Source organism: Rana temporaria, chromosome 8, assembly GCF_905171775.1.
Source record: "Rana temporaria chromosome 8, aRanTem1.1, whole genome shotgun sequence".
NCBI lineage: Eukaryota > Metazoa > Chordata > Amphibia > Anura > Ranidae > Rana > Rana temporaria.
This window is the reverse complement of record NC_053496.1, coordinates 159,506,721-159,523,162: the sequence shown is the minus strand read 5'-3', so window position 1 is coordinate 159,523,162 and position 16,442 is coordinate 159,506,721. Positions and strand designations below refer to the sequence as shown.

The following is a 16,442-nucleotide window of genomic DNA, read 5'->3' as shown; positions in this document are numbered from 1 at the left end:
CAAAAATAGGTAAACGAATACGTATCGGCCTAAACTGAGGGAAAAAATATTTTTATATATGTTTTTGGGGGATATTTATTATAGCAAAAAGTTAAAAATATTGATTTTTTTTTCAAAATTGTCGCTCTATTTTTGTTTATAGCGCAAAAAATTAAAACCGCAGAGGTGATCAAATACCACCAAAAGAAAGCTCTATTTGTGGGGAAAAAAGGACGCCAATTTTGTTCGGGAGCCACGTCGCACGACCGCGCAATTGTCTGTTAAAGCGACGCAGTGCCGAATTGTAAAAACCCCTTGGGTCATTTAGCTGCATATTGGTCCAGTCATTAAGTGGTTAAAGTGTAAACGGCTCAGTCCCCATGCTAGGAGCGCACTCAGCACAGAAACGCGTATGGGCGACACATTAGCATTAAAACACACCCCTCCGCCGCCACACGTGTGTTCTACGGGCAGCAACAGGTTAAAGACAATCAAAAGCAAACTTGTGATTGTATTTTTCTGTTTAGCAGCCTGTATAGGATTCATACACACACTGCTGCTGCTGAAGAGAGTTTTCACAATTAGACACCATTGCTGGTGCTCAGGGACAAATCCTGAGCCGTCCCCGCACTCCCATATACAAGTAAACTCCCCTCCTACATCCATCAGGGAACTCTCTGGTGTCCCCCCAACAGATATTCCACACACATCTCCCCCCTTCCACCACCGATCGTCTACTCACCCCACCAAATACAGCACACGGCTCACGTGTAGAACTCGCCAGCGCTCACTTCCGGTAGTCGCCCGGTGATGACGTCACTCCCATGCGGAAATGTTGGTTGTGGCAGATTCAGACAGGAGAAGTGTGCTAAATGTCTGCTGAATTGTAATGGTTAATAAATATAAAGAGGGAGTGTGTTGTGATTACATACACTGCAGTCTATGGAGAACTTGCACAGCAGAGGATCGCTCACAACCCTTCTGTTTTGCTCCTGAGTTGTCTCCATTCCTGGCCTGATGTGCAGACGAATGTGCTTTTCACAATCCAAGTCTAGATTTATATTTATTGCTCCTGAGTTGTCGCCATTCCTGGGCTGATGTGCAGACGAATGTGCTTTTCACAATCCAAGTGTAGATTTATATTTATTTAGGCAGATTCAGATAGACACCTTTGCGTAGGCGATTTGCGGCGTTTTGTACCCAATGTTTTTTTAGGTCATTGTCTGCTATGCCGAAACGCCAAAGCCGCCTGAATACGCGTGACAAAAAAGGGTCCGGGACTTTTGAGCTTCATGTGAACCATCTCCATTCTCCATAGAGATTAATGTTATTTCTCCCCTCCAGCGTATCTGAGCGTCGCGCTTCAGGCGTTTTGTCGCTCAGGTGTGAATGGAGCCTTAGCCCCCGTTCACACCTAGGCGTATATACGCCTGTAGTGCGACGCCGCTGCAGCCCCGAGACGCCAGAGGGATGATTTAGCCCCCGTTCACACCTAGGCGTATATACGCCTGTAGTGCGACGCCGCTGCAGCCCCGAGACGCCAGAGGGATGATTTAGCCCCCGTTCACACCTAGGCGTATATACGCCTGTAGTGCGACGCCGCTGCAGCCCCGAGACGCCAGAGGGATGATTTAACATGCACCTCTATGGAGATGGTTCACATCTCCACGCCGAACGCCGTACGCCTGCCGCCTGAAAAAAAGTCCCGGACCTTTTTTTCAGGCGGCTTTCGGCGTTCGGCATAGGAGATGTGAACCATCTCCATAGAGGGGGTGAAGGCTGCATTCACAATCGCGGCGTTTTGTCGCCGCAAATCGCGGTACAAAACGCTGCAATTCGCAGGACAAAACGCCGCAATTTTGTACGCCAAGTTGTGAATGCAGCCTGAGGCTCCATTCACATCTAGGCGTTTTCACGCCAGACGCCCGCCGCTATTGCAGCCTGCAATACGCTGGAGGGGTGATTTTACATTGTCGGCTATGAGATGGTTCACATCTCCACGCCGAACGCCGAAACGCCTGAAGCTCAAAACAAGTCCCGGACCCTTTTTTTCGGGCGGCTTCGGCGTTCGGGCATAGCCGACAGTGTAAAATCACCCCTCCAGCAAAAAAAAAAAAGGCTGAAAAACAACGCGTTTTGTCGCCGCAAATCGCGGGACAAAACGCCTATTTAATGTCGCCGCATATCGCCGACGCAAAGGTGTGAATGCAGCCTTAGGCTGGCGTATGAGTAGATACGCCAGCCTCTGCGCAGACGCAAATTTAAGCGTATTCTGGTAACCAGATACGCTTAAATTAGGCTAAGATACGAGCGGCGTAAGGCTGCATTCACACTGTAACGCGGCGTATTTTGCCGCGATTTGTTAACTTTTTTTTTTTTTTACAAATAATTTCCATTGAGGTCTATGCCGAACGCCGAAAGCCGCCTGAAAAAAGGGTCCGGGACTTGTTTGCAGGCGTACGGCGTTCGGCGTGAGATGTGAACCATCTCATAGACATCAATGGAAATTCTCCCCTCCAGCGGCACGAGCGTCGCGCTTCAGGCGTATATACGCCGAGGTGTGAATGCAGCCTAAGAGTCTTACACCGTCGTATCTTAAAGTGTAATTTTTAGGCTGGCCGCTAGGTGGCGCTTCCATTGCGGTCGGCGTAGAATATGTAAATCACTAGATACGCCGATTCACGAACGTACGCCCGGCCGACGCAGTACAGATACGCCGTTTACGTAAGCCATTTTCAGGCGTATAGTTATTCCATCAAATAGCTGGACTAGCAATGTTAAGTATGGCCGTCGTTCCCGCGTCGAAATTTGAAAATTTGACGTCGTTTGCGTAAGTCGTCCGTGAATAGGGCTGGACGTAATTTACGTCCATGTCGAAACCAATAGGCCCGTGCGGCGTACTTAGCCGCAATGCACACTGGGATATGTACACGGACGGCGCATGCGCCGTTACTAAAAAACGTCAATCACGTCAGGTCACACTTCATATACATAAAACACGCCCCCCACATCCTCATTTGAATTAGGCGCGCTTACGCCGGCCCCATTTACGCTACGCCGCCGTAACTTAGCAGGCAAGTACTTTGTGAATACAGTACTTGCCTTGCAAACTTACGGCGGCGTAGTGTAAATACGATACGCTACGCCGCCGCAACTATGCGCCGCCGTACCTGAATCCAGCTAATTGTTCCTATGAAGCTGCATGAGAAACTATGGACAGAGTTGGAAAGGATGAACAGACATCCCAACCTGCAAAATCTCATTTCAGGGAGGGGCGCGGACCCACCAACCAATGAAACACGACTAGAGGGGGATCAGATCCTCCCAGGGGGTCTCAAACTTGGCGGCCCTCCAGCTGTTTTGCGAAACTACAAGTCCCATCATGCCTCTGCCTGTGGGAGTCATGCGTGTAATGGTCAGCCTTGCAATGCCTCATGGGACTTGTAGTTTTGCAACAGCTGGAGGGCCGCCAGTTTGAGACCCCCTGCTAGTCACTAGTGGAATCAGTATACAGAGATTAACTTCTGAGAGATATTAAAGGAACGCTCTAACCGCCGTGACCACGTCACTGATTTGAAATGCAGCCTTTCCAGTGCCAATTAAATGCAGCCTTACCAGTGTCGATGAAATTCAGCCGTATCAGTGTTAATGAAATACAGACTTACCAGTGCCAATGAATTGCAGCCTGATCAGTGTGCCAATTAAATGCAGCCTTACTAAATGCCAATGAAATACAGCCTTATCAGTGCCAATGAAATGCAGCCTGATCAGTGCCAATAAATTGCAGCCATTCCAGTGCCAATTAAATGCAGTCTTACCTGTGCCCATGAAATGCAGCCTGATCAGTGCCAATGAAATGCAGCCTTTCCAATGCCAATTAAATGCATCCTTACCTGTGTCAATGAAATTCAGCCTGATCAGTGCCAATGAAATATAGCCTTATCAGTGCCAATGCAATACAGCCTTACCAGTGCCAATGAAATACAGCCTTATCAGTGCCAATGAAATACAGCCTTATCAGTGCCAATGAAATGCAGCCTGATCAGTGCCAATGAATTGCAGCCTTACCAGTGGCAAAGAAATGCAGCTATTCCAGTGCCAATTAAATGCAGCCTTACCTGTGCCCATGAAATGCAGCCTTATCTGTGCCCATGAAATGCAGCCTGATCGGTGCCAATGAAATGCAGCCTTTCCAGTGCCAATTAAATTCAGCCTTACCAGTGTCAATGAAATTCCGCCTGATCAGAGCCAATGAAATACAGCCGTATCAGTCCCAATGAAATAAAGCCTTACCAATGCCAATGAAATGCAGCCTGATCAGTGCCCATGAAATGCAGCCTGATCAGTGCCAATTAAATGCAGCCTTACCAGCGTCAATGAAATTCAGCCATATCAGTCCCAATGAAATACAGCCTTACCAGTGCCAATGAAATGCAGCCTTACCAGTGGCAAAGAAATGCAGCCTTACCAGTGGCAAAGAAATGCAGCCATTCCAGTGCCAATTAAATGTAGCCTTACCAGTGGCAATGAAATGCAGCCTCATCAGTGCCAATGAAATGCAGCCTTACCAGTTCCAACAAAATACAGTCTTACCAGTGCCAAACAAATGCAGCTTGATCAGTGCCATGAAATGCACCCTTACCAGTGCCAATTAAATGCAGCCTGATCAGTGCCAATTAAATGCAGCTTTAACAGTGCCAATGAAATACAGCCTTTCCAGTCCCAAATAAATGCAGCTTTACCAGTGCCAATTTAATGCAGCCTGATCTGTGCCAATGAAATGCAGCCTTACCAGTGCCCATGAAATGCAGCCTGATCAGTGCCAATGAAATGCAGCTTTAACAGTGCCAATGAAATACAGCATTTCCAGTGCCAATTAAATGCAGCCTGATCAATGCCAATGAAATCCAGCCTTACCAGTTCCAATAAAAAAGCACCCTTACCAGTGCCAATGAAATACAGCCTGATCAGTGCCAATGAAATACAGCCTGATCAGTGCCAATTTAATGCAGCCTGATCAATGCCAATGAAATCCAGCCTTACCAGTGCCAATGAAATGCAGCCTTGACTACGGCACGCATGCGCTGTAGACATCGGTGCCCGCTTTTCTGCAAATATCTCCTTAACCATGCAGGTAAGCCTTAATGTATGACAAGAGGGTATACAACCGCTTTAACCCCTTCAGCGCCCCCTACAGGTTAACCCCTCCACTGCCAGTGTCATTTTTACAGTAATCAGTGCATTTTTACAGTACTGATCTCTGTATAAATGACAATGGTCCCAAAATGGTGTCAAAAGTGTCCGATGTGTCCGCCATAATGTCGCAGTCATGATAAAAATTGGAGATCGCCGCCATTACTAGTAAAAAAATAATTATTAATAAAAATGCCATAAAACTATCCCCTATTTTGTAGACGCGATAACTTTTGCACAAACCAATCAATAAACGCTTATTGCGATTTTTTTTACCAAAAATAGGTAGAAGAATACGTATCGGAACTGAGGAAAAAATATGTTTTTTTTATATTTTTTTGGGGGATATTTATTATAGCAAAAAGTAAAAAATATTGATTTTTTCTTAAAATTGTCGCTCTATTTTTGTTAATAGCGCAAAAAATAAAAACCGCAGAGGTGATCAAATACCACCAAAAGAAAGCTCTATTTGTGGGGAAAAAAGGATGCCAATTTTGTTTGGGAGCCACGTTGTACGACCGCGCAATTGTCAGTTAAAGGGACGCAGCGCCGAATCGCAAAAAGTGGTCCGGGGCTGAAGTGGTTAAATTGTGTGGCCATGTGTCTTCTCTAGAGATCCGAGATGAAATAGATTTGAAATAAAATACAGTAATAAACTGTCTCACCCCGCTCTGCACATGCTCAGTTGCTCTCTATTGTTAGGTATTGCTGAGTTTGTAGAGGTCGATCTTCTGAAAGCCTTAACCACTTAACCCCCGGACCATATTGCTGGTCAAAGACCAGAGCACTTTTTGCGATTCGGCCCTGCGTCGCTTTAACTGACAATTGCGCGGTCGTGCGACATGGCTCCCAAACAAACTTAGCGTCCTTTTTTCCCCACAAATAGAGCTTTCTTTTGGTGGTATTTGATCACCTCTGCGGTTTTTAGTTTTTGCGCTATAAACAAAAATAGAGCGAAAATTTTGAAAAAAAATTATATTTTTTACATTTTGCTATAATAAATATCTCCCAAAAATATCTAAAAAAAAAAATTTTTTCCTCAGTTTAGGCCGATAAGTATTCTTCTACCTATTTTTCGTAAAAAAAAATCGCAATAAGCGTTTATTGATTGGTTTGCGCAAAAGTTATAGCGTTTACAAAATAGGGGGTATTTTTATGGCATTTTTATTAATATTTTTTTTTTACTAGCAATGGCGGCGATCAACGAATTTCTTTCGGTACTGCGACATTATGGTGGACACTTTTGACACATTTTTGGGACCATTGGCATTTTTATAGCGATCAGTGCTATAACCACTTCAGATCCGTAGGACGTCCTGGACTTTTGAGTGGTAATATCTGAATGATGGGTGCAGCTGCAGGCATCATTCAGATATCTCTGTCTTCAGCCGGCGATTCTGTGCACCAGAAGAACGATCAAAGCGGCAGTTCCGCCGCTCGATCGTTCTTCTAGGCAGCGGGAGGGGACGTCCCCCCCCTCCCGCCGCCATCCGGTGCTTCTCCGAGCTCTCCCGTGCCATCGGGGGCCCGGAGAGCGAATCGGCCGGCGCGCGTTGCTGAACCATAGAGATGACTGGTGACCAGACGGTCACAGTCATCTCTATGACCGTCGGAGGGCCGGGCGCGACGTTATGACGTCACGCCCGGTACCCGGAAGTAAACAAAGCCGCAATCGCGGCTGTCGGCATGTAATCGGTGAAATGTTTTTCACCGATTTCATGCTTGTAAGCCTGTAGGAGAGATGTGGGGTCTTCTTGACCCCACATCTCTCCATAAAGAGGACCTGTCACAGTGATTCCTATTACAAGGGATGTTTACATTCCTTGTAATAGGAATAAAAGTGATCAAAAAAAAAAATGTCAAAAAAAGTGTAAAAATAAAAAAATTAAGTAAAAAAATAAAATAAAATAATAAAAAAAAAAAATTAAAACGCCCCTGTCCCAGTCGCTCGCGTGCAGAAGCGAACGCGCATGCAAGTCCCGCCCACATATGTAAACACCGTTCAAACCCCACATGTGAGGTATCATCGCGAGCGTTAGAGCGTGTGCAACAATTCTATCACTAGAGCTACTCTGCAACTCAAAAATAGTAACCTGTAAAAAAAATTAAAGCGTCGCCTATGGAGATTTTTAAGTACCGAAGTTTGGCGCCATTCCATGAGTGTGCGCAATTTTAAAGCGTGACATGTTAGGTATCTATTTACTCGGCGTAACATCGTCTTTCACATTATACAAAAAAATTGGGCTAACTTTACTGTTTTGTTATTTTTTAATTCATGAAACAGTTTTTTTCCCTAAAAAAAGGCGTTTGAAAAATTATTGCGCAAATACAGTGCGAGAAAAAAAGTTGCAATGACCGCCATTTTATTCCCTAGGGTGTCTGCTAAAAAAAAAATATATAATGTTTGGGGGTTCTGATTAATTTTCTAGCAAAAAAATTGTGATTTTTACATAAAGGAGAACAGTGCCAAAATAGGCCCGGTAACGAAGTGGATAAAAATGCATTGGATTACTATAAAAATGCCACTGGCAGTGAAGGGGTTAACACTAGGGGGCGGGGAAGGGTTTACGTATATTCCCTGGGTGTGTTCTAACTGTAGGGGGGAGGGCCCTCACTAGGGGAAATGACTGATCTTCTGTTCATACAATGTTACCAGCTCTAGAATGGACACACTTTTGTTAGTTCAACTAAAGGAAATCTCAGTTCTCATATTTGTTCTGCCCCATTATTAGTACTCATTTAATTTTGTGATTACTACTGTGATGTATAGAGGAACATCGGGGATCTCAGCTACTCTAAATATAGCACTTATATAAAAAAAAAGTGTCCCTGAAAATATTTTTTAAATGTTGGCAACTGTGCACTTAGGCACTGCCCAAGGGCCACCGGGTCAGTAGGGGGCCCCATGAGAGGCTCCTGGGATCCTGTGATAATAAAGCGGTAGTAAACTTTCCTGACATTACTACTTTTTAGAGGCCCTGGGGTAGGTTATGCCACAACGTACAAGTATGCACAGCATATTAGCACATTAGTGTACACTTACATTTTCAGACTGAGCCCTCCAGTGCTGTGATGAATCAGGCGGTGCCCGGGCGCTTACATCTTCACTCGGTCTTCCTTCTGGGTTCTGTGCCATTGGTCACTTGCCTTGGCCGGGCTGCGTTCACGTCTTTCCCACGCATTTATTTATTATTTATAAAAGGCCCCACCAAAATCCTCAGCACCAGGCCCATGATGTTCTTAATCTGACCCTGCCTTAACCCTTTGCTGTAACTACTACAGTCCACCCTTGCTGGGTGCTCATATTGCTACTTTGGGGGCCGTTATCCTTGTGCCGTGTCATCTCCTGTCCAACGGACCATCAACCCCTGCCCCTTGCCATTGCTGTTCCATACCTCCTCTCCAGGGACAATTAATCTTTGCTGGACCATACCCTGCTCTGCCCAGATCTCTGCATCGTTTCTGTGCATTCTGGTCACCCTGTGGACTATTTCCCCTCTGCTGTGCTATATTGGCATCTTAAAAGGGGTTGTAAAGGTTTGTTTTTTATTTTCTAAATAGATTCCTTTAGGCTGCATTCACATCTAGGCGGACGAAATCGCGGCGTTTTGTCGCCACAAATCGCGGTTAAAATAGCGGTGTTTTGTACCGCGATTTGCGGCGACAAAACGCCGGTATTGTCCGCCTAGATGTGCCCCAAGATGACCCCCTCTATGGAGATGATTCCCATCTCCTAGCCGAACGCTCGAAGACGCCTGAAAAAAAGGTCCAGGACCTTTTTTCACGTGGCAGGCGACAGGCGTCCGACGTGGAGATGTGAACCATCTCCATAGAGGGACATCTGTTTTCAGCCCTCTGGCGGCAGCGGCGTAGCGCTACAGGCGTAAAAACGCCTAGGTGTGAATGCGGGCTTAAAGCGGTTGTATACCCTCTCACACAACATTGTTTTGAAACTTAGCCCATAACACGGGCAGCTGATCGCTGCCTGTGAAAGTGTACTCACCCCTGTAATTAGCTGTAAAATCGTCTTTTTATTTAGGACGACGTCACCGCGCTTGCACACTATTCACCCTGAAAACCAGCATCTAAAGTTTGCCGGTTTTCATTTTTCAGGACTGATAGTAAGCGAACTTCCCCTCTGTCCCTCACAGAGGAGAAGTCTCGCGTTGATATGCTCCTCCTTCTCTTCCTGATACTCCCCCGCTTTTTCATTAATTGCCGTGTATCATTGGTTGCCGCGGTAACGGCTATCGACATCGAGGCTTGGGCACTGCGCTACGGCGCATGTGCGAGATTTCGACGAGGGACTCGTAAGGGCGGAAGTGATGTCAGCTATTGATTCAAGAAACAGGAGAAAGAATGGCGCTTTCAGTACCCGGAAATAGAGGAAACAAAAACGGGTGAAAAAAAGGTATTTGCGGGACTCGTTTTGGAAAATGATCTATTTAGTATGCATTGCGATACACATGTGTAACATAACATTTCAAAAACCAATCAAATCGGTCGAGGTTTACTTCCTCTTTAACCACTTAAGGACCGGACCAATATGCTGCTAAATGACCCAAGGGGTTTTTACAATTCGGCACTGCGTCGCTTTAACAGACAATTGCGCGGTCGTGTGACGTGGCTCCCAAACAAAATTGGCGTCCTTTTTTCCCCACTTTTGGTGGTATTTGATCACCTCTGCGGTTTTTATTTTTTGCGCTATAAACAAAAATAGAGCGACAATTTTGAAAAAAATTCAATATTTTTTACTTTTTGCTATAATAAATATCCCCCAAAAACATATATAAATATTTTTTTTCCCTCAGTTTAGGCCGATACGTATTCTTCTACCTATTTTTGGTAAAAAAAATAAAAAAAAATCGCAATAAGCGTTTATCGATTGGTTTGCGCAAAATTTATAGCGTTTACAAAATAGGGGATAGTTTTTGTTTTTTTTACTACTAATGGCGGCGATCAGCGATTTTTTTTGTGACTGCGACATTATGGCGGACACTTCGGACAATTTTGACACATTTTTGGGACCATTGTCATTTTCACAGCAAAAAATGCATTTAAATTGCATTGTTTATTGTGAAAATGACAGTTGCAGTTTGGGAGTTAACCACAGGGGGCGCTGTAGGAGTTAGGGTTCACCTAGTGTGTGTTTACAACTGTAGGGGGTGTGGCTGTAGGAATGACATCATCGATCGAGTCTCCCTATAAAAGGGATCACTCGATCGATGACGGAGCCACAGTGAAGCACGGGGAAGCCGTGTTTACATACGGCTCTCCCCGTTCTTCAGCTCCGGGGAGCGATCGCGAATAGCTGCGCCCTCATCCCGGATCGCTCCTGAAGCCACGGGAACCGCTGCATGTACGGGGGGCAGGGGGGGTGTCCCGATCGGACCCCCCGACCCACGTCTAGGCAGGCACGTACATGTACGTAATGTGCCTGTCCGTGCCATTCTGCCGACGTAAATGTACATGCGGCGGTCCGGAAGTGGTAAAGCTAGTGCATTGTTGATTCACTTACCTTTTCCTTCGATTTCCCTTCTTAATGTTTGTTTTCTTTGTCTGAATTCCTCACTTCCTGTTTCTCCTCAGTTAACTTCACAGTTTAGTCATCCGGAACAGCTTACTGAGGAGGAACAGGACATGAGAAATTTAGACAAAGAAAAAATAAAAACATTTAGAAGGGAAAGGGTAAGTGAACCAACAATGCACTAGCTTAAAGGAACCTATTTAGAAAAAAAAAAAAAACACAAACCTTTACAACCTCTTTAAGGATCATGAGTACCGTATTTATCGCCGTATACCGCGCACTTTTTTGCCCTGAAAATCAGGGCAAAATCGTGGGTGCGCGGTATACGCCGATACCCCCTTTCCCGCGCCGAGTTTGAATACTGCGCCGACATATACCGGACCCGACGAAGAGGACACCCGAAGCCGCAGAAGGACGTCGGACACGACGAGGCTGCCGATGGACGCCGCGCAAGACACCAAAACTGTAAGTACAAAAGATTTAGTTAGACTTACCGGTGACGATATTTCTAAGAGCCTTTCAGGACAACCTTGGAGAGAGCGCAGCTCCGCCTCTTTATTAGGAAACACATGCTAGTCTTTAAAAGCCCTCCTCTTCCACCATGGCCTCAGTTATTGTGGTCCGACTCTCTGGAAGACAAAGCACAGAAACCACACCACCATGATAGATTTTATAACTTATTACTTTAACATTTAGGGAGGGAAATAGCGGTTGTCCTGAAAGGCTCTTAGAAATACCGTCACCGGTAAGTCTAACTAAGTCTTTCTCCAGTCGCCTTTCAGGACAACCTTGGAGAGGATAAACAAGTAACTTACCCTAGGGTGGGACTACTGCTTGCAGAATCTTTCTGCCAAAGGCTTGGTCTGCGGCAGGGCCGGCGCAACCACCAGGCGGACCAAGCGGCCGCTTGGGGCGGGCAGGTCCGCAGCCTGGGATGGGGCGGAAAGATGATTTTTTTTTTTATTGTCCGGACTCCCGCAGACTCGCAAGCGGCGGGCGCGCTGCACACAGCCGCAGAGTCCGGTCCGCGGCGGTGGCGATCTATAGTGGTGGTAGGCACGGCTCAGGCTGCCTGCGTCCAATAGCAGGCTCCACCGCTGCGGCGCCGTCCTCCTAGCCTTTCCCCTAAAGAAGGCGACGGCAGCCCCAGAGCATGGCGGGAGTTGTAGTTCTCCAACAGAGCACAGGCACACAGACTTCACTTGGCCCTCTGGTGCCTGTGCTCTGCAGTGACTACAACTCCCAGATTGCACTGCAGGGCACTCAGAGAGAGGGAGAACGTCACATGTTGCTTCTCTCGGTTCACGATTGTCCCGCCTCCTGCTCTCCGCTCTGTGAAAGGTAGGAGTGGAGAGGGAAGGGAGGAAAATATATGGAAATGTGATGGATGGGGTGTGGGGGGCAGTGCTGTGTGTGTGGGGGGGGCAGTGCTGTGGGGGGACAGTGCTGTGTGTGTGTGGGGGGGGCAGTGCTGTGGGGGGGCAGTGCTGTGTGTGTGTGGGGGGGGCAGTGCTGTGTGTGTGTGGGGGGGGAAGTGCTGTGTGTGTGTGGGGGGGCAGTGCTGTGTGTGTGTGGGGGGGCAGTGCTGTGTGTGGGGGGAGGCAGTGCTGTGGGGGGACAGTGCTGTGTGTGTGTGGGGGGGGGCAGTGCTGTGTGTGTGTGGGGGGGGGGGGGCAGTGCTGTGGGGGGACAGTGCTGTGTGTGTGAGGGCAGTGCTGTGTGGGGGGGGGCAGTGCTGTGGGGGGACAGTGCTGTGTGTGTGGGGGGCAGTGCTGTGTGTGGGGGTGGGGGGGCAGTGCTGTGTGTGTGTGGGGGGGTAGTGCTCTGTGTGTGTGTGTGTGTGGGGGGGGGTAGCGCTGTGGGGGACAGTGCTGTGTGTGTGTGTGGAGGGCAGTGCTGTGTGTGGGGGGGGTAGCGATGTGGGGGGACAGTGCTGTGTGTGGGGGGACAGTGCTGTGTGTGGGGGGCAGTGCTGTGTGTGGGGGGCAGTGCTGTGTGTGTGTGTGTGTGTGGGGGGGGGGTAGTGCTGTGTGTGTGTGGGGGGGGGATGTGTGATGGGGAAATACTGTGTGGGGGGGGGGTATGTGATGGGGGGCAATAATGTGTGGGGGGATATGTGAAGGGGGGTGCATTACTTTGTGGGGGGATATGTGAAGGGGGGCATTACTGTGTGGGGGATGTGTGAAGGGGGGGGGGGCATTACTGTGTGGGGGGATATGTGAAGGGGGGTAATACTGTGTGGGGGGGATATGTGAAGGGGGGGCAATACTGTGTGGGGGGGATATGTGAAGGGGGGGCAATACTGTGTGGGGGGATATGTGAAGGGGGGCATTACTGTGTGGGGGGATATGTGAAGGGGGGGGGCATTACTGTGTGGGGGGATATGTGAAGGGGGGTAATTATTGAAAGAAATATTTTTGCAAGGGAGGTGGGTGGCCGTTGGGGGGGCGCCAAAATGGAGCTTCGCTTGTGTAGGCAGAAATCCTTGCACCGGCCCTGGTCTGCGGCAGATAATAGATCCAACCTGTAGTGCCTTAGGAACTGAGAGTAGTTGCTCCAAGTGGCGGCCTTGCAGATCTGCTCAGGTGTAGCACCAGCCCTTTCGGCCCAGGAGACTGCAGTTGACCTTGTTGAGTGTGCCACAATACCTGAGGGAGGCACGACTCCTTTGGCTTTATAGGCTTCTGTAATTGCAAGTTTAAGCCATCTGGCTAACGTACTTTTGGATGCTTTTTCCCCTTTACGGGGACCTGAGAAAGCTACAAAGAGAGCATTTGACTTTCTGAAATCTCTGGTGACTGAAAGAAACTGTAAAAGACACCTTTTCACGTCTAGCGTATGGAATGCTTCTTCTTCAGCATTAGAAGGGTTTAAAGAAAAAGTGGGTAAAACTATTTTCTGTGACCGGTGAAATTTTGATGACACTTTCGGAAGGAATGTAGGATCCGTCTGAAGGATCACTCGGTCTGAAAAAATTCTTAGAAAGGGTTCGGTGATGGCCAGAGCTTGGAGCTCACTGATTCGTCTTGCTGACGTAATAGCCACCAAAAAAACTGTTTTGAGGATTACGTTTTTTAAAGAAATATTCTCCAACGGTTCGAACGGAACTCCCGCCAAACCTTGTAGTACAACCGATAAGTCCCAACTGGGAAAACTTTTGAGGGTCACTGGTCTATTTCGAGCTAGTGCCCTAAAACAACTGGAAATTAAAGGTTCTCTAGACAGAGTTTTTTCCAAATAAACAGAAAGAGCCGCTACCTGTGTTTTTAAGGTACTGGCTGCAAGTCCTTTTTCCATTCCTTCATGGAGAAATTCTAGTACTGAGACCACACTCTTAGTTTGAAAAACTTTGGAAGAACACCATGAATTATACTTCTTCCATACTTTAAGATAAATTGATCTTGTTACCTCCTTCCTACTGGACAGTAGAGTTTTTACAACCTTGTCAGACAAGCCTTTGTTTTTCAAAATGTCTTCCTGTCTGTTTCTGGATGACACACAGATCCCTGTGTTAAAAGGTCTTTCTTGGGAGGCAACTTCCATGGAGGTTTTGCGGCCAGGTTCAGTATGGTTGCAAACCAAGGCCTTTTTGGCCAAAAGGGAGCAATCAGAATTAGGTCTGTTTTCTCTTCTCTGAATTTCCTTAGGACCAACGGAATCAAGAGAAAGGGGGGGAAAGGTGTAGCACAGATGGTAATCCCAAGGATGAGCTAGAGCATCTATGCCTATCGCCTGGTCTTCTCTGTGGAGAGAAAAGAAGTCTTGGACCTTCGTGTTTTGCTGACTGGCAAAAAGGTCTACTTGAGGATGCCCCCATTCCTTGGAGATCATGTTGAAAATCTCCTGATTTAGACTCCATTCTGCTTCTACTACTTTCCTTCTGCTCAGATCTGCCAACAGATTTTGGGATCCCTTTAGGTGGATTGCTGACAAAGAGGCCACATTTTTCTCCGCCCAGGACAGTAACTGATTGGCCAGTTCCATCAATCCCTGGCTCCTAGTCCCGCCTTGTTTGGTCACATAGGCCACTGCTGTAGTGTTGTCTGACAAAATTTGAACATGACAACCCCTCAGCATCTGTTGAAAAGCCAGGAGACCCATGAAAATGGCCTTTAGTTCTCGCCAATTTGATGACCTCCTTGCCTCCACTTTGGTCCATGACCCTTGTGCGGTCTTGTCCATCCAGATGAGCTCCCCATCCCCACGAACTTGCGTCTGTTGTCAGACGCTTGTCCGAGGGAAGGACCCATGAGAGACCTTTTGTGAGATTGGAAGGATTTCTCCACCACCAGAGGGCCCGTTTTACTTTTGATGTTGGAAAGAAAAGTTTCTCCAGTGATTCTTGGTGAGACCACACTTGTAGGATGTTCCTCTGTAGGGGTCTGGAATGTAACCTTGCCCATTGAACGGCAGGAATCGAGGCCGTGAGCTGGCCTAGGACTGCCATGGCTGTCCGTACTGACACTGAAAGATTCGTTTGAATCTGGCTCACTGCAGAAACTACTTTTTCTACCTTTTCTTGAGGGAGAAACACCTTCTGAAGAACTGAATTGATGGTGTAACCGAGGAACCTCATCTCCTGTGAAGGGTCTAGGTTTGATTTTTCTAGATTCAATATCCACCCCAGGCTCTCGAGATGAGCCTGGGACATCTGGAGATCTGATACCAGCTGATCTTTTGAACCTGCAAAGAATAGGAGGTCGTCCAGATAAGGAACAACCGAGACCCCCCTCAGTTTCAGAGGCTCCAAGGCTTCCGCCATCACTTTTGTAAAGATCCTTGGTGAGGACGAGAGGCCGAACGGCAGAGCCCTGAATTGTAGGTGCCACATTGAAGTTCCCAAGTTTATTGCCAAGCGCAGAAACTTTTGTGAGGCCTGAGCTATTGGCACATGTAGGTACGCATCTCTTAGATCCAGAGAGGCCATGAAGCACTCTGGTGTTAATAACTTTGTGATGGAATGGATGGTGTCCATACGGAAGTGCTTGTACCTTATAGTTTTGTTCAGGATCTTCAAGTTCAAAATTAGGTGGAATTTGCCTGAAGGCTTTTTTACTAAGAATATGTGGGAGTAAAACCCTCTTCCTTCCTGATGTTTTGGGACTTGGACAATAACTTCCTGTTGGATCAGATCCTTTAGAAGGTTCATCATTGCGGAAGCTTTTTCCTGATCCCTTGGTAGGGCTGTCACATAAAACCTGCAAGGAGGGCACTCTGAAAACTCCAGATTGTATCCTTGTGCAACGATATTTTTCACAAAGGGGCTCTTGGTCAGTAGACTCCACTGAGAAAAGAAAGCGGACAGTCTTCCCCCCACAGGAGTCAGACTGTCACTTGTCTTTTGAGGACTGATCTTGGGGAGACTTAAAGAGGATACCTCCTCTTCCCCTACCTCTTTGAGGAAACCAGCGCTTTTTGTTTTCCTCTTTTTTGGAGGTTTGTGGAAAAGAACGAAAATTCTTTTTAATAGGTTGTTTTTTCTTAGCCGGGAAAGCCTTTTTGTCGGCTGTTCTATCCAGAACTTTTTCAAGATCAGGCCCAAACAGTAAATCTCCTGAGAAGGGTAACCCGCAGAGTTTGATTTTGGAGGCTGTATCCCCTGTCCAGGTCTTAAGCCATACTGCATGCCTGGCTGAATTCACCAGGGCAGAGGATCTAGCTGACAACTTAATTGATTCAGCTGACGCATCAGCCATGTACCTGATTGATTTTAAAATCAATGGAAAGGATTCCAAGATATCCT

General features: G+C 47.1%; 1 protein-coding gene across 1 annotated transcript in view; it reads right to left on the bottom strand.

Moving 5' to 3' along the window:
- The window catches only part of FTSJ3 (FtsJ RNA 2'-O-methyltransferase 3), a 75,989-nt gene extending 75,150 nt beyond the window's left edge, over positions 1–839 (bottom strand). The window contains exon 1 of the mRNA XM_040321025.1: positions 722–839. The gene's annotated coding sequence lies outside the window, so the exon portion shown is untranslated. The remainder of the gene's footprint in view (positions 1–721) is intronic.
- Between the last annotated feature and the right edge of the window lie 15,603 nt (positions 840–16,442).